This window comes from Dendronephthya gigantea, unplaced genomic scaffold (genome assembly GCF_004324835.1).
Source record: "Dendronephthya gigantea isolate DGI-Jeju-01 unplaced genomic scaffold, DenGig_1.0 000007F, whole genome shotgun sequence".
Lineage (NCBI taxonomy): Eukaryota > Metazoa > Cnidaria > Anthozoa > Malacalcyonacea > Nephtheidae > Dendronephthya > Dendronephthya gigantea.
Window position 1 is genome coordinate 3247607 of NW_021163017.1, and position 24679 is coordinate 3272285.

General features: G+C 35.7%; 1 pseudogene; it reads left to right on the forward strand.

The window, feature by feature from the left end:
• Positions 1-11203: 11203 nt before the first annotated feature.
• LOC114516962 lies at positions 11204-15914 on the forward strand (annotated as a pseudogene).
• The last annotated feature ends 8765 nt before the right edge of the window (positions 15915-24679 follow it).

Here is a 24679-nt window from a genome sequence, read left to right on the forward strand (position 1 = left end):
TGCAAAACATGGATTGTTACGAAAACTAATTAGTAGATCTGCAATTGATGATGTCATTAATCAATATTGGAAGCGCGCGCAAGTCGGGATAGACATTGCAGGCGCAACGCATATTTTGTAATTTACTAAGCCGCAGGCATTACAATCCTAAATACATATCAAACACACTCGTTCTTTTCAGCTACCTCGGTAGCTCAGTGGAAAGCGGGTCGCACGGAATGCCATAGGTTTTATTCATGCCGGAGGACGGATAGTTGACCACTTTTTCCCTATTCCTGCATGCGTTGAATTTAAGTTGTGTGTTAATTGCAACAAACGGAGGACACAAAGTCAGCAAAACAAACCGCGGGCAAACTGAATATCTCAACACAGCAAACTTTAGCAACTTAAATCATAAGTGACAAGTTTTCTGACTTTAAGCACATAAATTTTCGCTTTAAGCTTAATAATTTCATTGTGTATTGTATTGTATTGTAGTGGCAGCCAGCATTAGCGCTGTACATTCGACTGATTTGGCGACAAAAAAACCTGCTCACTGAGATCAAAAGAGAGTTTATGCAATATTAATTCGAAATCATATAGAGATAGGAACAAGAAATAGATCGAATTACGTTATTATTATATTACAATCCTGACGTTATTACATATTCAGAAATGAAATCTTTAAAATGGCGCCTGTTAGCGCGCTTACGTTTTCCGCTGTACGATTACATGCATCACTATAGTTGCAAACTAAATTATCAGAGTAAACTTGTTGGCACGTTCACACGAGCAAATAAAACTTGTCAAAGAAAAAAATTCTCATAAAAAAATTGTTGTACATACACACTGCATTTGCCAATTAAAACTTGTCACATAAAAACTTTTCATACAAAACTTGCTCGTCTGTCATACAATCATTATTGATGGTCAAGTATGCAATATTTTTGGTAAAGTGTAAAGTATTAATTTTGCAGTATACAGTATTAATATTTGAAAAAAAATCATCATCTTCAAAAGCCGATGAGGCTAATATATAAGAAAGAAAATTAAGATAAAGTGTGGCAACTTGCTGCCACATGATGCTATGTTTTTACCATCCATAATAATTGAATTTTATAATATGCATGCATACTACGCAATATTTCAGGCATTTCCCAAGGATTTACATGAGCAATCCATTTCCCAATGTGTTCAATTCAGTTACCCTAATAGCTACTTATATTTATTCACTATTGGATATTTCTGGCTTGGTCATCAGTTGTCATGGAGATAAGCCGATATCAAACAACATCCCACATATTGCCCAGCTGGTGAGCATATTTTAAATAGTTTCATTTTGAACCTATAAATGCATATTTTGCTATTTACTCTCTCTGACCGTTAAAGCTTTATTTTTTCTGATCCGTGGCTGTAGCTAATCGATCATGCAATTGAAAGCAACATGCTCGTTAAGTCGTGATCGCAAAAAATAAGAGTCTCTCAAATCTACCAGTTAACTGATCAAACATTTAGTACAAACTTAAATAAACAGCACATTAGAAATTAAAATGAATGACGTAAAGTGTAAGGAAACAACTACAAGGTGCTGGAATGCAACGTGTGGCCATGAATTAGTGATATTTCACATGTTGATCCATACAACTACAATGATTGTCAGAATGGTGCACTGTTGATAAGAGACAGAATTTTTATATAACACGGTCAGGGAATATAATTGGCAGAGCACGTTGCCATACCAGGGATTGTGTTCAGGTTAGTCGAAATGTAGCCAATTCATTATTTGACGATGGAAAGTATAGTTAATGATAATAGTATAACTGTCGATGAATTTTGAATTCTGCCAGTTGGGGCTAATATCGAGCTAAATAATTCGCAGCACTATGAAGGCACCATGCAGTTTTGAGCTTGGTAGATGAATATTTCAGTCATTTACGAGTGCAATGTTTTGGAAAAAAGGTATATATAAGTATAAGGTAAATACTCAAACAGGGCCGAGTTTAAGCGTAGACAGCGAAGCCTAGTGCTGCAAACGGCAAACGCAAAGTTGGGAAGATTTTTCGATGAAATTGACATAAAATAAACATGCTCTCACTATTTTATAACTGTTATTATCGCAGATAAGAAGTAAGATATGAGATAAAGAAATTCTAGGAAGGAATTTTGACTTTTGTTACCCCGGAAAAGTGGCGCCCGATTAAGCTCCCTATTTACAGGTGCACGGAAATGGGCGCCACAATAATATAAAATCTATATTTTACCGGATTAACGAAACGGAAAATTTTTATATTTCCTGAGTATCAACTGGACATGTGCATGTATGTGTAGAGTCGAAGCAAACTAGCTACTGCCTCATTCAGAGAGTCGCCACATGGGGACTTGACGCGGGAAATAAGTGAATCGCGTGAGAATTAAACGAAAAGTGAAGGTTTTGAAAACGTGTAATTTTCGCGGGCGAAAACCTGGTTTTCAGAATCCTGTTATATATAAAATATGCTTTGTACATTACACTTTTATGCGGTAAAACGGACGTCATTTTTGTATACAGATGGAAAAAAATTAGCATGCATGCATACGTAAGAGGAATATTTGCACTTCACACCCATAATATGGTCTAACGAGTGCATAGCATACCTTATGGTCACAGCGATTTATGAAGGGGAATGCGCCAATTTTATAAGCTTATATCGAGTAACTTTTATTAAGTTAATATTGAAATCATTCTCTCTGAATATTAAATCGAAACGTCAAACGTCATTGTTCCTACAATGAACAGGTGTGTGGGCGGTAGCCTGGGAGACGGATGCAATAACTTGTGGGCGGTGAAATACATTAATATTGAATGCTCGTGCTATGCTAAGTTAAGAAGGCAAACTGAGTTACCATTTAACAAACGTTGTACGTATCTGATTATCGTGTAATATATATATATATATATATATATATATATATATATATATATATATATATATATATATATACATAACATTCCATTTCCTTCAAAGACTATATATATTACCGTAACAGGCACGAAAGATCCCGATAACGAAGAGAAGCTAGAAAATGTATACCAAATTGTGGATTGCGGCGTTGTTTATAACGTATCAATTTTGTGCAACTGTGGTTGCAAGCAAAAGTTGTCACAGTTTAACCGATGGTGAAATGGAAAATGACGGTTTTTGCACAACAAAATTCTATTGCATTGATGGTATATCAGTTCCATCGAGAGCGTGTAAAAATGGGGAAAGTTGTTGTATACCTAGAACACTAAGACGATAGGACCTGTGGCAAACCTCAGACAGTTATGACGTGTTTTGCGGTGCTCCAGCACAAGGATCAGTTTTAGGTCCAATCCTATATCTGATATACACTTAACCGATAGAGAGATTTTACGATCTCATGACATGAAATTTATTTCATCTATATGCTGATGACACTCAAATCTATGTCTCGTTTAATTATAAAGATCAGAATGACCAGAAAGCAAGTCAAATCACGCGTAGAAACTTGCCTCGCGGATATTATGAATTAGATGTCAGAGAATAAATGAAAGATTATAACACTGATAAAATGGAACTTCTTATTTTAAGTTCCAAATTCCGGGCTGAGCCTATGTTCCCTTCATTGACTGTGGGCTCGGATATAATTATTCGAACATACCATGCTCAAAACATTGGTGTTACATTTGATAAATTTCTTACAATGTCTATACATATATTAATGAGATATGTAAGTCAGCATTCTATCACCTTCGGAACATTTTTCGTGTTAGAAGATACCTGTCGTTTCACACTACGGAACAACTTATCCATGTATTTGTGACTATTAAGCTAGATAACGGCCACATTGGACATAGCCAGAAATTTGGGACATTTGAGTCTGCAAATCATACAGCGGTAAACTTGCGTAATATGGTAATAGCTGAATATAGCCGCAAAGCGACAATATTTGTTCTCAATTTCGTATTCAGCTAAGCTATATAGCCAACCTCCTAACCCAACAACATAACACTCCTCTAGAAATCCATTTAAGATTTGTGCATATGATACATTTGGAACCTTGTGCTAAAAGGTCATAAAAATTATCTACTTTTCAAACACTTGTTATTTACAGAAATTCTAAAAGATATTTCGTCGTCCTCATCACAACGTTTTATGGAAAAGCTCTGTCGAAACGTCGTACAATTTTTTATGAATATTTAACGGTCTAGCCATCACAATCGAATTTACATTTTCGCATTTCGTGCTATTTTTGCGGTAACCTACCTGATTACCTGATTACCAGCTACATATAGAGTACCCTATATTTTGAAAAACTTTAACTGGCTGACCTACAGGTACGACAGATCTAAATAGTTCACGTTCACGGTCTTCTGATAATTTTGATAGCAAATATAGTACATTTATGTGCATATTTGCTTCAAGAATGAATATTTTTTCAAAGTGCGCGTCTGGTGGCGCAAAAATAATATAGCACACGGAAAGCTAGTAAATTTTGCGTTTTGGATTTTGGAACAGCTTTTTTGCATCGTTAAGGCAAGAAAAATATGGAAATGGAAAGAGGTAATATAAGTTCCAACACAATATTCCATCGAAGCAAAATCTATATTATTTTTCTATCTTTCATAATCGACCGTTCAGTATCGCGTTTTGGGCATTTTTTAAGGGAGACAGCCGTCGTAGCACTAGGAATCTCGAGTGCTACAACTTGCCGATCACTTTCACACTATAATTTATCTTTCTAGCATAATATGCTGAAAAAGCATATTAGCTTTCTAACATAATATATAAAAACTGAAAAACTACCACAAAATACTGCAAAAATAATAAATATAAATGAACTTGGATATATTTTCTAAATTCCGACATAGTTTTTAGATTCAAAATGTGTTGGGAAATACGGAAATTTGTTCATTTAAAATAAAGTTTTTGAAAATACATTGTCGAAATTTTCTTGTCGATAGGCGGGATTTCTATTGGCTGCTCTCTCATGGAGCAATCTTCGGAAATTTTCCGACTTTTCAGCAGCTAATATGATAAATAGGATTGACTCGGGATTTCTCCGAAGGTGACGTAATGCAGAGTAAATTGGATCCCGCCTATCGACAAGAAAATTTCGACAATGTATTTTCAAAAACTTTATTTTAAATGAACAAATTTCCGTATTTCCCAATACATTTTGAAGCTAAAAACTATGTGGGAATTTAGAAAATATATCCAAGTTCATTTATATTGTTGAAGTTTGACATGTATGTATGTGATATATTATTGATAATTGGTGATAAAGTTGCCAACCTTAGGATAAATTATAATATAAGTATGATATAACGAGCAATTTGATTGGCTACGGCGCGTGCATTGTGAGGCCATAATGCACGCTTCTGGCTTTTGAAGTTTTTGTTGCTAAGCAACATCTTAAATAACATGTAAGGCGAATTTCATTATTGATCAAATAAATAAATTTTGTTGTTGCCCTATAATTTCTTCTTATATTATAAAAGAATTAAAAAAGCTCGTCGCGTGCCTTTATGGTGTAATAATGCACTCGGGGAAATGTTGGGAGAATACTCGAGAAGCTTGTAAAACACTCGGCTACACCTCGTGTTTTACAAGCTTCTCTCGTATTCTCCCAACATTTCCCCATCGTGCATTATTACACCATAAAGGCACGCGACTCGTTTTTTAATTAATACATGCTAATCACTGAGTAGCGTGTACGCGCGCTTTTAGGGTTTTTTACCTCAGTTATGGGAAAGCATACTATCTGACCATAATCTTAAGTATGTGTATTTTTTTAATATATTTCCTCTTATCTTTTAAAATTTTCTCGAAATAGTGATGAATAAAATTGAATTGAATTGAATCGACGTCGTTTACATCAAAATTTTTGCTTATGAAAATTAGGACAAATTGAAACTACGCTTTTTATAAGCGTTCTTTATACACAGATACACGCACGTAAAGGTCTAAATCCACACATCACAAAAAACTACGAGAGTAAATGGAAAGAAATACGTTTTCCGCCCGTTTTAGTATTTGATCTAGATGTCAAATAATAAAAATCTAGAAGAACAAGTGGTATATAAGCAGTCTTTATGAAAGTATATAAAATACCCACAACTATAACTCTGTCTATAGTTGCTATAACTATAATTGCTATTAATTCAGCAATTTTTTGGAAGTACTTACAAAACTTCATAAAAAGAGTTGTGGCCAAGTGGCGTTTAATATATGGAATTTCCGTTTGCATGATCATGATGATGGAAATTAAGTCTGGTTTGCATACAGCCAAATAAGGCTAAAGTAAGGACAAGACTATCTCACTTGGATAATTTATTAAAACTGCAAGTTGGATTGTTTGTTAAACAAATAAGTATAACAAAAACTGTGATCCTTCTGATATATTTCTAGACTTTCTTAAGCCAGTATCTGATGTCCACTCTTGTAACACTAGATATATACATCTAAAGGTAATTATTACAGATCTAAGATTAGAACACACTATGGTAAATATACATTATGGTAAATATATACATACATACTTTTTTCTCTGAGTTATGAGAAAGCATATCATCTGACTTTAAATCACTACCGCCTCAATAGTTTTAAATAGAACTATAAACGCTATTTTCTCGTCAATCAGGAATGATAAGTGTTAGACCTGAATGATATGTTAATAGTGATGGAAAAGTTTATTCTTACATATTTCTAAACACAGAAATTAATTTGTTGTAGCTAAATCTACTTATATTAGTAAACATTAAGGCAACCAGCTCTGGTTACCGTTCACTATAATAACCTATTGTCCAATTACAGGTATGTTGTAAAATTTCCTCGAAACAGTGATGAATGAATTTGAATTAAATTGAATCGACATCGGTAACATCAGATTGCTTACGACAATTCAGACAAATTGAAACTACGCTTTTAAGCGTTCTCTATACCCAGTTACACGCCACGTAAAAGTCTAAATCCGCACATATGTATGTGATCTTCGAAAACGCTAGAAGAGTGAATGGAAAGAGCTAAGTTTCCCGCCCGTTTTAGTAGGTATTTATTGAACTAGTAGTTATTTTCACAAGGGGAGTGTTGGCGAGTCTTAGAATATCAAGGCAGCTTTGAACCTGCACTGAACCTGCCAAGCGGGTAAGAAACACCCAGCCGCTTCCAGCCGCCTGTGTCTACCGAATGACAAAAGTCGAGCCATCGACTCAATATATACGTGCCCAAACCCCCAACTCACGCGGCCGTATGTGCTTCCACAGGCTGTTGTCAAGAATATGGAGCTAGACGTTTCACGTTTTAGTATGCATTTATTGATCTAGATGTCAAATAATAAAAATCTAGAAGAACAAGTGGTAAGCAGCCTTTATTAAAGTATATAAAATACCCACAACTATAACTTTGTCAATTAATTCAGCAATTCTCCTTCGTACCATGTCCCACACTCCGGGATTCATTATGCATTTTCCATCATTAGTGCCAGTTCACCACGACGTTTAAAGCCATTGTGATGCAAATAAGGCTAGGTAGATGGCTGGCAGCTACACACAACCACGCCGTTCTATCCTTCACGTGCTCAGTTAACGGTCGTCCGTTTAGTAGACTCATGGCGGACGAAGAACCACAAATACTTGAAACTCGGCCAAGCTATCCTTCTGTGGAAGGTAGTGTAGCTCCAACGGCTTCGGTAGAGCTTCGGCTCAATGCTTTAACAGAATCAGTTGACCGTTCGGTCCACTGTTTGTCTACCGAGACTGGTTTATCTCATAGGGAGGAAGAATTGCTTCTTGCAAGTGAAGACGGTTACGACCCTACTCGCTCTATACTGCAGATGATGCCGATGTGGAAGTTGCTGTTCATTCAGAGTTAGACTTAAATGTCTCCCAGATTCAGATGTATTTAACGACCCAGACGAATGTGCCGACGAAGTTTCTAAAAAGTTAGCCAACCGGGTCGATTTAGCTTGTACTAAAAAGCCTGCGAAAGATAAACTCAATAAAATACAAGAGCGATATTTACGCCCGAAAAACTGCACAATGTTGGTGGCTCCAAGGGTAAATCCAGAGTTATGGGAGGATTTGTCTGACACAGCCAAAATGCGTGACGTTGGCCTCCAGAATCTTCAAAAATCATTTGTTAAAGCGTGTTATCCCATTATTAATCTTACAAACACCGCGGTGCTTGCGAAAACCAAAAGTTCTGATCAAATTACCACACATGCAATTTATAAGTCCTTGGTGGATGCTGTTACACTTTTGGGAAACGCCTTGTATGAGTTCTCAATGAAACAGCGAGAGCTTTTTGAAAACCGAAGTCGCTGCGGGATATAAATCTCTATGTCGTGATAACCAACCCGTATCCTCACTATTATTTGCGGATGAGCTTCCACAGAGTATCCGAGACATAGCTCAAGTCAAACGTATGTCTCTTCGCAAAGTTACTGCGAAACGTAAATTTGTTGGTGAGAATAATTCCAACAGGAAATTTTCTCGTCCATCGCAATATTTAAGATCAAGCGAGCCTTTAAACTTCACGCACCGTTCCGACCAGCGCCACCCGTGGTCAAATCGGCGACCAAATCAACAACAACCAAAACAGGGAAGCAACCAACAAGCGTCGCAGCCTCCCCGCTACAGTGCCGCTCAGTGACCTCGGAATTATCTAATGTTGCGACTTGTGTTCAGGTTGGTGCTCGTTTACGTTTATTTACGTGTCATTGGGGGAAGCTAACTTCTGATCCTTGGGTTATTCGTACCGTTTCAGAAGGTTTTAAAATTGAATTCATACGCGAGCCTATGCAAGCTCAATTAGAGCCTGATAAAGAACTGTTCAACCCTCCAGAACTAAAGATATTCGACTCTGAAGTTTCTAAAATGTTTCTAGAAGGCAAGATTGTGTTAGCTTCTGGTGTGATTTTGATTTGAAAAAAAGTTCCAGTCATCTCGAAAGCTATATATTTTTGGACCAGGAACTGGTCCCTAACCGCTGCTAATCTTGTTCTTGTTGTTGTTGTTAGGGGGCTACGCTCTTTAAAAAAACCCTAAGGCTCTATCGTTACTTGTTTGATCGGAATGAAACTCTGCACAATTATTCTAAGCAATATTCCGCATCGATTGACGGAGTTCGAATTTTTACTTTTGACTGTTGAAGCAAGTTACAAGCAATTCTCAAGCAATATTCAGCCTATATATCATTAATATTCAGCCTATATATAAGAATACGCAAACGATTAGAAATACATTGTCCTCTCTATTGTTGTAAATACAATGCAGTTCAGAAACTCGGTCACGCAGTTCCTGGTCCACTATACTACGATCGTACTTGTTACCCTCAAAAAGGCTCAATTTTAAATTTTGGAAGATAAACAAAAATTAGACAAAAAAATTATTAGGGACTACAAAAATTCCCCATTCTCACACAAACGATACCTAATTGTAATCGAATGAAGCTATATATTCCTTAAAGAGATTCGTTATTTAAGCACTTAAATGAAAACGGTTAAACTCAAATAGGTTTCTCCGAATGTAAACTTCATTAAAATATTCCAAAGATTTAAAAAATGAAGGATGCGTCAGAATGACGACGCATGCATGCACTATAACTTTGGAAAGAGAGCATTGCTAAGTATTTTTATTATTCTTTTAATTAAATTACCGCTTATTTGCTGCGAACGAACGAAAAGTTATGTTTTGTGGACCCGAGACCTGTCGATATTTTACGAGGCAAAGCCGAGTGAAATATCGATGGTCGAGGATTCACAAAACATGTTTTCTGAGTTCTCAATAAATAGGTTTTTTATTATATACCACTTAGTAAAAGAAAAACCAAACTACAAGGTAAACAACGAAATGTCTATTCATAAAAGACATATTTTCGAATGGATAAAAGTTGTTGTTTCCATGAGATAACACGTTATCTCACACTGCAGGGGGTCGCGCTGGCGACATCAAAATTTCTTTACTCTCGCGTGATTCGCTCTCGACCAATGAAACGCTACGAACACCAAACTTTGACAAGTGGTATATAATAATAATATATATATAAGTACATAACGTAATTAACTACAATACTAGCTCCCGCATACTTGACGCAGTTCATTGCGTGCATATTGTTAAAGAAAACTCTAGTGAAAACAAGCTGATTTGCCTGAGCGTACCTTTAGTAGCAGAAAATGTCGCAGTATTCATTCTTTGTACTGGTGGTCTCACTTACTCTTGACCTGGTGGTATGTGATCGGCCTATATACAACATAGCCCATATGGTTAACGCAGTCAAACAGATTGACCCGTGGTTAGGGTAAGGAACTAACCCAAAGCATGCAATGTTTACTTTCAGTATGCAGCGATAGATCAAATTTAATTGTGATTAAAAATGTGTTTACCATCTATTAGCTATGAATATGAGTAACATGAGCCGAAAAACGAAGCGAAATACAAAATGAGGTCGGATCTAGAAAGAGTATAGTATGAATATCTTGCCCGTTGGCTTCGAATACATAATTATATATGCGAAGTGCAGTGAACGGTGATATAATTTCTTAAAACTATTGTATGTCAGATTATATCACAAAACAATATCGAACCGCCTACTGTACAAAATGGAATGTTTCTAGAAGGCAAGATTGTGGTAGCCTAGTTAAAAAGAACTCTAGTGAAAACAAGCTGATTTGCCTGAGCGTACCTTTAGTGACAGAAAATGTCGCAGTATTCATTCTTTGTACTGGTGGCCTCACTTACTCTTGACGTGGTGGTATGTGATCGACTTATATACAACATAGCCCATATGGTTAACGCAGTCACACAGATTGACCCGTGGTTAGGGTAAGGAACTAACGCACAGCATGCAATGTTTCCTTTCAGTATGTTGCGATAGATAAAAAATTAATTGTGATTAAAAATGTGTTGACCATCTACTAGCCATGCACATCAGTAATATAAGCAGGAAAACGAAGCGAAATACAAAATGAGGTCGGATCTAGAAAGAGTATAGTATGAATATCTTGCCCGTTGGCTTCGAATACATAATTATATATGCGAAGTGCAGTGAACGGTGATATAATTTCTTAAAACTATTGTATGTCAGCTTATATCACAAAACAATATCGAACCGCCTACAGTACAAAATGGAAAGTTTCTAGAAGGCAAGATTGTGGTAGCTTATTGTTAAAGAGAACTCTAATGAAAACAAGCTGATTTGCCTGAGCGTACCTTTAGTGACAGAAAATGTCGCAGTATTCATTCTTTGTACTGGTGGTCTCACTTACTCTTAACCTGGTGGTATGTGATCGGCCTATATACAACATAGCCCATATGGTTAACGCAGTCAAACAGATTGACCCGTGGTTAGGGTAAGGAACTAACGCAAAGCATGCAATGTTTACTTTCAGTATGCAGCGATAGATCAAAATTAATTGTGAATAAAAATGTGTTTACCATCTATTAGCTATGAATATGAGTAACATGAGCCGAAAAACGAAGCGAAATACAAAATGAGGTCTGATCTAGAAAGCGTATAGTATGAATATCTTGCCCGTTAGATTCGAATATATAATTATATATATGCGAAGCGCAGTGAACATTGATATAATTTCTTAAAACTATTGTATGTCAGCTTATATCACAAAACAATATCGAACCGCCTACAGTACAAAATGGAATGTTTCTAGAAGGCAAGATTGTGTTAGCTTGTGGTATGATTTGATTTGAAAAAAAAGTTCAAGTCATCTCGAAAGCTATATATCTTTACCCTCAAAAAGGCTCAATTTTAAATTTGTAAGATAAACAAAAGTTAGACAAAAAAATTATTATAGACTACGAAAATTCCCCATTCTCAAGGAAACGATACCTAATTGTAATCGAATGAAGCTATATATTTTTTAAAGAGATTCGTTATTTAAGCACTTATCTGAAACGGTTAAACTCAAAATAGGTTTCTCCGAATGTAAACTTCATTAAAATATTCCGAAGATTTAAAAAATGAAGGATGCATCAGAATGACGACGCATGCATGCACTATAACTTTGGAAAGAGAGCATTGCTAAGTATTTTTATTATTCTTTTGATTAAATTACCACTTATTTACTGCGAACGAAAGAAACGTTATGTTTTGTGGACCCGAGACCTGTCGATATTTTACGAGGCAAAGCCGAGTGAAATATCGATGGTCGAGGATCCACAAAACATGTTTTCTGAGTTCTCAATAAATAGGTTTTTTATTATATACCACTTAGTAAAAGAAAAACCAAACTACAAGGTAAACAACGAAATGTCTATTCATAAAAGACATAATTTCGAATAGATAAAAGTTGTTATTTTCATGAGATAACACGTTATATCACTCTGCAGGGGGTCGCGCTGGAGATATCAAAATTTCTTTACTCTCACGTGATTCGCTCTCGACCAATGAAACGCTACGAACACCAAACTTTGACAAGTGGTATGTAATAATAATATATATATATTATGTACATAACTTAATTAACTACAATATTAGCTCCCGCATACTTGACGCAGTTCATTGCGTGCATATTGTTAAAGAAAACTCTAGTGAAAACAGGCTGATTTGCCTGAGCGTACCTTTAGTAGCAGAAAATGTCGCAGTATTCATTCTTTGTACTGGTGGTCTCACTTACTCTTGACCTGGTGGTATGTGATCGGCCTATATACAACATAGCCCATATGGTTAACGCAGTCAAACAGATTGACCCGTGGTTAGGGTAAGGAACTAACGCAAAGCATGCAATGTTTACTTTCAGTATGCAGCGATAGATCAAAATTAATTGTGAATAAAATTGTGTTTACCATCTATTAGCTATGAATATGAGTAACATGAGCAGGAAAACGAAGCAAAATACAAAATGAGGTCTGATCTAGAAAGAGTATAGTATGAATATCTTGCCCGTTGGCTTCGAATATATAATTATATATGCGAAGCGCTGTGAACGGTGATATAATTTCTTAAAACTATTGTATGTCAGCTTATATCACAAAACAATATCGAACCGCCTACAGTACAAAATGGAATGTTTCTAGAAGGCAAGATTGTGTTAGCTTGTGGTATGATTTTGATTTGAAAAAAAGTTCAAGTCATCTCGAAAGCTATATATTTTTCCCTTTAAAAAGGCTCAATTTTAAATTTTGTAAGATAAACAAAAATTAGACAAAAAAATTATTAGGGACTACGAAAACTCCCCATTCTCACAGAAACGATACCTAATTGTAATCGAATGAAGCTATATATTCTTTAAAGAGATTCGTTATTTAAGCACTTATCTAAAAACGGTTAAACTCAAATAGGTTTCTCCGAATGTAAACTTCATTAAAATATTCCAAAGATTTAAAAATTGAAGGATGCATGAGAGAATGACAACGCATGCATGCACTATAAATTTGGAAAGAGAGTATTGCTAAGTATTTTTGTTATTCGTCTAATTTAATAACCTTTAATGCATGGCATTATTACGCACTTTCTGACACCATGCATGTACCCTATATAGGTACGGAGCAAACGCGCTCGAAGCTGATGTGGCCTTCTCTGAATATGGTACACCTGAGTACACTTACCATGGAATACCTTGCGATGCGGGGCGAGATTGTTTACGCTGGGCTTACATTAGAAATTTCATCACGGCCCTTAGAGCCAGAACAAGGCCTTATGGTCCGAGATTCAACCCCAATCTTGTCTTGGTTATGTTCGATTGTAAGGTACGCTTAGAAACTATATATAGAATTGATGACACTTTGCAACTGTTAATTGTACGTTTTAATAAGTTTACAATGAGATACTTCAGCAGACAGTTCTTCCTGACCGATTTGGGAAAGTCTACTCTTGACAAATAAAATCTTCGGGCATAAGAAAGGGTATACCAATAAAAAGGCACGGTGCATTTTTCTTCACTTTTACAATTGTTAAAGGTATAAATAATAATGATTTAGCACTTCACTCGATGCACGAATATTCTAGTGGTTTAAAGGGTCTTTATTTGGAGTGGTATTATACACTCTTCAAATTCAAGCCAGGAACAGTTGATGGAAAAATGAGTCAACTGTAGGTCCTCCGGCAGGAATCGAACCTACGCTTTTGCGATGCTGGTGCAATGCTCTTGCCACTGAGCTACAGAGGTAGCTGATAAGAGCAAGCGTGGTTACTGTGTATACATAAATGGTAATTCTGGGAATAGGGGAGGGTAAATTAATAATGATTTTTGGCACTTCACTCGATGCAGGAAGATTCTAGTGGTTTAAAGGGTCTTAATATGTATAATACCACTCGAAATTAAGACCCTTTAAACCACTAGAATATTCCTGCATCGAGTTAAGTGCCAAAAATCATTTTTGATTTACCCTTACCTATTCCCGGCATTACCATTTATCTATACACATTAACCACGCTTGCTCTTATCAGCTACCTCTGTAGCTCAGTGGCAAGAGCATTGCACCAGCATCGCAAAAGCGTAGGTTCGATTCCTGCCGGAGGATCTATAGTTGACTCATTTTCCCATCAACTGTTCCTGTCTTGAATATGAAGTGTGTATAATACCACTCGAAATTAAGACCCTTTCAACCACTAGTATATAAATAATAGGAAAGCATTGTGTGTATTTAACTTCTTTTTTATATTATAGTTATTTTTTATGAATAATTCAAAACAGCTTATGTTATCCTTGCCTTATCATATAAAAGTTAGCATGCAGATTATTAGTTTCACTTCCTTAGAAGTTGTTATGAATCAATCCGAAGCGCTTGTTTCGGGACATTCGCGGAGCAAAACTTATTTTATCAAAACAAATAAAGATTTTATGATTGTTTTGCAGCTAAACGATATACCCCAAATCAGGTTACCAATTGCCGGGAGGAGATTTGCAAGATTTGTTCTCAAGCGATTGTATCAAAACAATCCAACCAACATGAAAGTGATTGTCAGCATGCCAAAGTTATCGCAAAAAGAATTTATTCGCTCTGCGATAACGAGCCTTCAAAACAACCCGGAGATTCTCGCGAAAGTTGGCTGGGAAATTAGCTGGGATAACGAGAAAGAACCGCAGGAGCTAGAACAAGGACTATAAAAGAAGTTGGAGTTCAACCTGGTCATGCCTGGCTCAGTAGTGGAATCACTAACTTTGTCAGTCAATTGCATACATAATTATATTCGTTAATAACTAGGCAAATCTGTGCCGAGAATACAAAGTAGTTACTATATTTGAGGGGCGCATGCATATATAGCCTAAAATAAACCTGTATACTTCTGCCCTTATAATTGTATCTATATTCACGATGTAGCTTTGGCCTCAGCTTAGAATATGCATGCATGTGTATTAAGGTTCGGGAAATACAAATAACCTTTATAAGGTCGATTTGTACTCTGTAAAGGTCGATTTGCACTGTCAAAGGTCACATGCTACTTTTTCAGTCAAATAGTTAGTCAAATAATTAATTGTTCACAGAAACTTTAATAGTGCAAACCGGGCATTGTGACCAAATATTTTCTTTTATTTTCCTGAATAGGTTGCAGATTTGAAATTGGACGAACTTAAAAAAGAAGTTGAATACAGAGATAGCGGGAATTTCTTCAGCAAGGTGTACGCATGGACCTTGGATAAGCAGTCGACGGCAATGAAGTATCTTGAAATCCATTTGGATGGTGTTATCGCAAACTACCCAAATCGAGTGAACAAAGCGATTGAGCAATATAACAAGGAGAGAGGCTACATATACGGAGTAGATAAAGTCAGACTCGCGACTTTGAACGACAATCCATTTCAACGTTTTTAATTAACCGATCTTTATAGCAAGCTTAAGCAAACCGCCGTTATTTGACGTCATGCATGAACGTCACGACGGTAACTTTAGAAAACCTGTAGTGATATAACTTGTTTGTAGTATTGCAGTCTGCAACGAAATAAATTTGAGCTAGCTTACACATGCGGTAATATGATGAATGGTTGACAGTTTGTTGTCTCTCTGCATGTTTTTTTCTGCATGTTTCTAATTGCATGGTTCCATAAATTAAGATAATGTTACACGAAACAACGATATATACCAACATTAACTCACAACGCAACAATAAGCAAAAATCTAAACAATAAAAACAGTTCATAAACTTTCAATTTTTTTCCAAAACAATTCCTGTGTTACAAACTAGCTCATATATATATATATATCATATTTGAGGCGTAGACCTTTTTCAAAACATTGTTACGTTGCAAATTGATGTTGAAAGCTGTTTCGTGTAACATTACCTTTATTATTAGACCATGCAATTAGAAACATGCAGAAAAATTTTCAAGTTATCGTATATATATTTAATTTGCATGTATATATGATCACATCAGGGCATACAAACCAAATATATATAATGATTAGTACTGAATTGTTGGTATCCCTGAGGTTAGTTTTTAGCGATGGAGGAAAAAAAAACCCGGAGAAAAAGCCTTGAAGCAGGGGTCTGAGAGTTTAACTTATAGGCGTTTTTCTTCTACTTCTCTGCAACCGTTGCTGAAGACAGAAAATTCGAATTTTATATTTTTATAAGAAAATGCCAATAAACCTGTTTTTATTGCTTCCGTTTCAACTACATGCCGTATAGGAGGTGCCAGCGGCTTCCGAGACTTGTGAGCTCTGTTTTCCGAAATAAACTGAAATAAAAATGAGACTTTTTGGGTAAAATAATGGCAATGTGCAAAAACACATGATTTAATTAAACCAAAAGTAACAAATTATAGCTAATTGTTACAACGTTCGTATTTTAGTACAGCACAGAGAAAGTGGGGTGATAAGAAACGCAACAAGCCTTCTGAGCTAAGGAGGCCGCCCCGTGAATGAGTATATATACAATTGCTGTGAAGTTCAAAAGTATTGTTTGCCACAAATGAGATCAGGCCTATACTCTTTCTCATTTCCAACTTATACCCTTGACAAACGGGAATCAAAGATGATGTTTTCTGCTCAAAACGAACTGGGTAACGTTCCAAAAGTTGCTCCTCCAATTTTAAAATTCGAATTAAATGAAAATCACGAAAAAAGGATTTCCTAATATTCCACCCGTCATATGGCGTGAAGCCTAAAATGTTGCTTAGGTTGTTATGAGAAAAAGATATCCGCAGAAAGCACTTTACATCATCTTTATAGATTCTAAAATAAGAAATTTACTAAATATAAGAAGACGCTGCTTTAAGCAAAAGTGATATCAAATATTCTGGATAATACTGATTGTCATAAAACAAAACGAAGATTGTCGGGTTTGCTACGTTGTTGACGACAGAATCGTAAGAATCATTGCCTGCTTTTCGCGGTGGTACCACCATACTTTGGTTACCCACGGCGTACTGGCCAACTGCTACTCGTGTGTAGTACATGTATCTTTGTCCCGTCGAAGCCAATGTTTGAGCATAACCGACAGACATCAAAGCGTCTCTTGCGAAGCAAACACCTCTACCATAAACTGCTCCTAAAGTGCAAGTATCAGAATTTTATAAGCACATTGTTGTGATGTAATTAACTGGGTGGACCGATTACTTTGTTGAGACAAGGGCTGACTCAGTTATGCATCTTTCGATTCTTTTCACTATAAAAATCCAATAAAGAACCTTCACCCATCATCCCAAACTCCTTGCCGCAATCAGGACCCGGCTTTGAAATCTGCTAAACTTTGCTTGGTTCACTACCGTGTCTTTTAACACAATTCAAAAATAATTTTAAACAATTAAATGAATAAATAAATATGGATAACCGTCCTACACATGCCTTACCATGAGCATTTCCAGCGTAACTCCTTTTAAGACCTGTCTTGTTAATTTCGCTTACTTTGTCACCTCTCGTTGACTTCCATGCATGGAACAAGAATTTCTCATTACTGCCAATTTTCTCATCCAAACTTTGTTTTTTTATGAGGCACTGCTTGAACAATGATGGGTTCTGAACTCGCTGGATATGTTGAATTCGTTGATTTCCTGCTGTTTGATAAAAATGATCGGAGATATTTTTGTGCTTCTTTTGTTGGCTTGGATTGTTAAAATTAAGAGTTACAAGATGTACGGCCACTTCTTTACCACTCTTATCTCGTGGCTGAGGATCCCAGAAGTCCGGAACGGACACAGATTCTGCAGTTGCAATAACATAATTATATAAGAGACACTTATTAAGAAACAAGCGAAAAGTGTAGCTGTACGCTGCAAGCCTGCGAAACCTCTCCCGTTAAAAAGGTCGCTCATAAAACACAAAAATTGGTCTTTTCAGTTTATCCTGCGAGGGTACTAATTCCGCTCGGAGATTAGGAATTACACCCGGAACCCGGTAGAACATAGCCGAATCCAAAGTTGTCCAAATTCTTTGTCATGGAAGGTCGACGTTGGGTGGTTTTGTAAGTTATGCGCATGCGCGAGTAACATCTGGTAATCAACGAACGTTCTGATTGGCTAAGACAGAAAGTTTGTATTTCAATGAGAACGTCAGCAATTTATATTAACTGTCATTTCGTAAACATTTTTGTAAAAGCGTTTCATAAACTTTGTGCAAAGAAAGTAAAACGAGAAGAAACAAGATATATGAAGCATGACAGTTAGCAAAGATGAACGTGGATACGGTCAAGACAAAGCCGTGTAAGAGGAATAATTCATAATCTGCAAACTTATAAATGTTTTCAAAGACAAAGGGTATACGTGTTTACTTTGTTTTAATTTCGTATTTGTTTCGCGATAAGAATGAGCCGTATTTGTATACTTTTCAGCTTTGTATGCCGTTTATTTGTTAAATTTTCAGCTTTTTATGCAAGCGCATAAACCTGTGAAAGGCTATTACACCTTTGCTTTAACTTCAAAAAGTGTTTTTGAAAGTGTAATTTGAATTTTAGTATCAAAAATACACACTATATACCTATATAAAGTTTATAAAGTATAAAACTTTTAGCCGCCGGCGTCGACTGCATTACAGAATAAAATAACATTTGAAGTTTTTTCTTTGTCTGTGAAGATTTTGTACTGTTTTAATCGTTTGAAACTTCGATTTTAAACCGTTATTTAATTGCTGGCATGGTATAATGCAGCAAAATTGAACGGGCAATGTTTACACAAGCTTTATGATTATTTTTGTATTGAATGATGGAAACATTAGCTATAATATACTCGGTAAAATATAAAGACTGATTTGAGTTTTGTGTCATTTCATAATATAAGTTTAGGTCAGGTTAACTCACGAAATTGTGTACTTGGTTTGAAATAGCGAGGGGTTGCTGCATGCATGTATTTCTAGTTAGGTTTATGATCACAAAAATGCCTGTGGTATAATGTGTAGAATCACAAAAAACGTTGGGTAGTAGGTGAGGCCTAGTGCAATCTCTATAGTAGTATAAAATACATACCGCTTGTTAACCGAATTTGAGGTCCGTACTAGAAAAATATCAGACCGAGGTCTTGACAGTACGGACCGAGCGATAGCGAGGACCGAGGTCTGATATTTTTCCGGACCGAACGTATTCGGTTAATAAGGGATTTATTATAATTATGGCATACCGTAGTTAGTTTATTTACTGTACTGCTCAGAAATAGCCTAATCAAAAACGCGTTCCAGAACGCGTTCCAAACGCGTCCCAGAACGCGTTACAATCGCGTTCCAGAACGCGTTCCGAACGCGTCCTCGAACGCGTCCGGAACGCGTTTCAGCCACTGAGCTATATAATAATTCCTGGAGGACCGGCTCCTAATGTTTTTTTCTCAAAAAGTGAAGCAAAAAACATGGCGGACTTCGCCCTTCTGCGCATGCGCAGAAGCTTTGCTGACGCCACATGGTCCCCTGACCAGGCTCACTGACCAGGCTCAAATATGAGCCCGCTACGGGAGTTGCTCCCCCCTGGTTTATCTAAACAACAGATTTCGCCCCTGGTTTTGTATGAATATTTTTGTTTTTGCCGTGAAACCTTGTTGTTTTGTATTTTTCGATTTATTTTTAGGAATAATGCAATAAGGCGTTTATTTCAGTTATATACAAGTCGTTGACGCTGTTTTGCCAATGCCAGAAATAATAATTATTAAAACGCAAAAAAAATTGTGGACGAAGGATTTTTATACGATTAGCTGACGGGTTATTTTATTCATTTATTTTCATTATTCATACATATTTTCTGTAATATTTTTAAAATACTTGAATATTTTTCGAGTCTTGTCGGAAATTTCGATTATCTTTCGGATATCAATCGCCGACTAAAGGTTACCGGCAGAAAATATGTGGTTATGTGATGTTTTTCTTAGAACATCATGCTTATGCATATCAGCCCATGCATAACTCAAGGAAACAAAGGCCAAACCTCATGCAAAATGCTGGGTGGCTGATTAGTAATAGTACTTCAATATATATTCGCATAAGATATTTTCATTTAGGTCATTATACCTATAAGTTACCCATATCTTACTGTATCCCAAGTAATGCACTTTCAAATGGTTCCCTGTTTGACTCAAGGATTTGAGTGGAATCATATTCCAGATAATGCAAAGAAAGGCTATGGTAAATAACAAAAATTTGATTATATATGGTACCAAGAAGATTATGGTACTAGTTGTGCTATCAACAAATGTCTTATGAATTAATGAAAATGCAACTGAGCCTATTCATTCCTCCATTAGTCTATAATCTATTAACCTTCAATTCCTGATTAGCCCTATGATAATATTCCTTGTAATGGTAGGGAGGGTCAAACTTTCCAGAAAATTATAAAAGTTGCTGCAAATTGAAAACAAACTGCTCAGTCAATGCATGTCTGTATAAATTTATTTTCCATTTAATTAAATAACTATTGTAACTATACTGTTATTTTCAGGGAGTTATTTTAACACCCCCAAATTTCATTTTTCGGGGTGTTAAATTTTGGTGCTATTTTGACACCACTTTTAGAGTTATATTAACTCCTCGGTGGAGTAACGAGGTCTTCGAACGTTGATTACTATGCAAAAATAATCCCATCTAGAGAGGTTAGAGAAATTAACTCCATTTTTGGAGTTAAATTCCTCTCATTATATATTCATAATGGAGATTTGAAAACAAGGAGTGAAGATTGGTGATGCACATCGCGTTAATGGTAATTTTTATTGAAATTGAACAAAATCTTGTATTGAAATCATTTACTACATCAAAATACGTGATGAAAAGATTGCCTCGGATAGTTTTGGTAAGTTTATAACGATAAATGGCATAGAATCAATCATTAAATAGCGAAATACATGGTCGATCGGCTGGAGTAAAGCATTGACAACCGATCGTTATACATCGTATAGCGCATTATTATATAAGGTATTCAGCGCATTAAAAATATCATAACCCACGGTCTTGTAGTTCTAATCTGGAAGGCCTTAATTGAAGTTTTTTCGAAATCAAATTTTCAAACAAACTATATAAAAGAGCTCATTTGATATATTTATGGAAATGCGAATTCCCCAGGTTTATATTTTTGGTACTTTAAAACATGATTTATTCATGAATTATTCAATAAAACTATTTTTAACCTCTTTATGTGCAAGAAATCCAAGCATGCTTGTTTATTTCAGTTTATAATAAATCAAATAATAAAAATTTTCCTGTTTTTTGTTAATTATTTTGCAATGAATCTTCTTTATTTTTATATTCAGGATCACCTTGAAATAACCAGGTAATATGGGACATTGTAATATCCATTCCTGGTTCTTTTTAATAATTGTCTGAAAGGTGGTCAAATGCTAATGCACATTAGCTATTTACACAACCAAGAAGTGCTATAAACATTTGATTGCTGCATTTTTGGATAACATATATATGTGAGAGTTAAGTGGCATTTAAAAGCTTGGTGATTTGCAGTCTTCCATATCAAATGTGGTCTTTTATGCTACAAAATTTTAAGTAATACATCTCTCAAAACTGACCCTTAAACATGTTATATATGATTATGAAGCTCATAAGGCTATAAATACAATTTTTTGAAAAAACTATTTTGTGTTAATATTATCTGTCAAAGAACCAAGCATTGAACAGTGCAGATCATGTGAATCAAGCATTAAACTGTGCAGATAATTTAGAGCTATAATTATACACAATATGTATTGCAAGGCAGGTTTTGATCAGAAATCAATTTTAAAAAATTTGACCTTTTGAATTAATATTCTTGAGGGCTCATGAAAGTTAAATTTTCATATATGAAAAACAATTAATTTATATGTCTTTTCCATTGTCCCACTTGGAGACCTCAATAACATTTATACAAAATCACCAACAACATCAAATCATGGATTAATTAAACTGAAGAAATAAGTGTTTGTTAGGTACCACAGAATATGTTCATAAATTAATAAAGCAAAAGACATTACTGATAGTATCCTAACATTAACTTTCATTTTAAATTTTGACAGTTGATTTTAAAATCAAGACAAACTGAGTCAACTAATCAAGAAAAAGAAAACCTCATGATGTGGGTTGAATTGCCAGGGACACCTATGCTAAGACTTCAGGTCTTTATACAGCTCAGTGGCCGGGTCTTTCTTGGCGAAATATAGCGAGCTTAAGCATGCGACGTTTTTGTCAACACGGACGTCACGCGTACAAAATTTTGGCGTTATAGATGGCGTCAGCCGTTTTTGTTTAAAATCAGAAACCGCAGTCCGTGCAGTTTCCCGTCGTAGATTTCAAGCAAGAACGGCTGACGCCATTTTTAGCCGTTAAATTTTGTACGCGTGACGTCCGTGTTGACAAAAACGTCGCATGCTTAAGCTCGCTATTTGCAAAGTACACACGAAGCCCTCGCTCGCTCCGTAAAAAGTTCTCTTTCTCGGTACTTTTCATTCGAAAATTGTAAACTTAGTAGAGGACTTGCGATTTTGGATGCGAAAAGCTGGATTTGGCAACTACTGCGAGCTATTTTAAGGTAAATATTTGAAGTTTTTCTTGCATTTAGTCTTCCCGCCTTTTTATTGTGTAAACTTGGCCTGCAAAAACAGACAAATTTATTGCAAGATTCTTATAGTTTAATTCTAAAATGCTTTTCAAATAGTTGTTTCTATAATTTTTGATGCTGGTCGATTTATTTTTTCTGTGGGGCTGTTGCCAAAAGAGTTTTTCAGTCGCAAAACTGACGGCGAAGTATTTTTTTGTTTCTGACCAGCATGAATACATGATATCGCGAGCCTCCGATATTTACCTTAAGTTCCTGGGATATTTTAATAGTCTATAACAATTCGAATTCGTATCTTTAGAAGCAGTAGAAGGACAGAAGTCCACAATGCCCGGTAGAGGGTAGAAGAAGCAATGCCAATGGGAAACTCAAACACAAATTTCAATACAAGAAAGCCCTAACCAGGCCCTAACCTAGCGAAACGATGTTAAAAACAACCCCAAAATAACTGTTCAATTCTCAATGGACGAAGCAACTTACCATGATGCAGTAAATCTAGGTATGTGGAATTTTTTTCCTATTCTTTTTATATTAGCTAAGCCTAAGTTACTTGAAATTATTCCTTCCTTATAGTTATACTCACATGTTTCTGCTTATTTGTCTGAGTATGTTTGCATTGTGGATCACATAGAACATATAGATTTTGAAGGTCTGTTGAACAATGTGCTCTGTTATATGCATAAAAAGCACACTACTCGAATTTACACTCATATATACATGCAATTTTTCTATTTGTTCGTAGATTGAAGACTTGTTTCTTGCAATTGGCACAACAGGAAACCTCCGCAAATTTTACTACGAGGAAAATTGTAAAAGAAGAAACGTGGATCAGTATTGCCTATACAGCCAGGTCATCATCTTGGTAGAGTGAGTCTTAGCTTAATAGAACTCTAGTAGAACTGAACAACCAGTGTCTTAATGACTATACCATTATGTTTTAGGCATGCATGGTACTCCACTTAAAAACATTTTCTAAATTTTTTGCAAATGTGCATGTGTGTTAAAGTGTAATTAAAAGTATTAAAGAGCTATACTATAGAAGCAATTCCTTTAATGCGTAGTTGACTTGCTGTACTCAAACAGAAATGTAATTGATCTCATGTATTCAATATTATAATAATATAATAACGATATTTGTGCTGCATTGTTTGTTGACTCGATCGGTATTATAGGTGGAAATCTTCGATGGAACGGAATATTTCGCTCAATTTATTTATCTTTTCAATTGTGAAATTAAAACGAAGCAGATTTACTTGATAGATCACAATTGAAAAGAAAATCAAGCGAAAAATTTCCTTCTATCGAAGTAATTTACCTATATAGTAGAAAACCGGCCTAACACCTAAAACGGTGTTAAATGTGTTTAACCACTGTGGTTTAACTCCAAAAATGGAGTTGTGTTTTAAGTCCAGAATTGGAGTTAAATTAACTCCAAAAGCGGTGTTAAATTATAACACCAGAAGTGGAGTTATTTGTTACTCCAAAAAGCTACTCATTTTGAACCTTTTTTTTTTACCCCTTTTTTGGTGTTAAAATAACTCCCTAAAACTAGCAATATAAAAATAACTAACAAAGTCAACATGGTAAAATTAACAGTTTAATGTTCCAACAATTTGCAAAAAAGCCATCCCCAAATTCCATAACATCTTTATCCTAAAAAAAAAAGATCAGACCAAGTTTAACTGTACTCAATAGAGTACACCCAGAGGACAGAACCAGAGAGGAGTAGAAATCATTGTAAATTAACAAGCTTGAATCAAGCTTGTAGCTTTACGGTGACGTAGCTAACATGAACT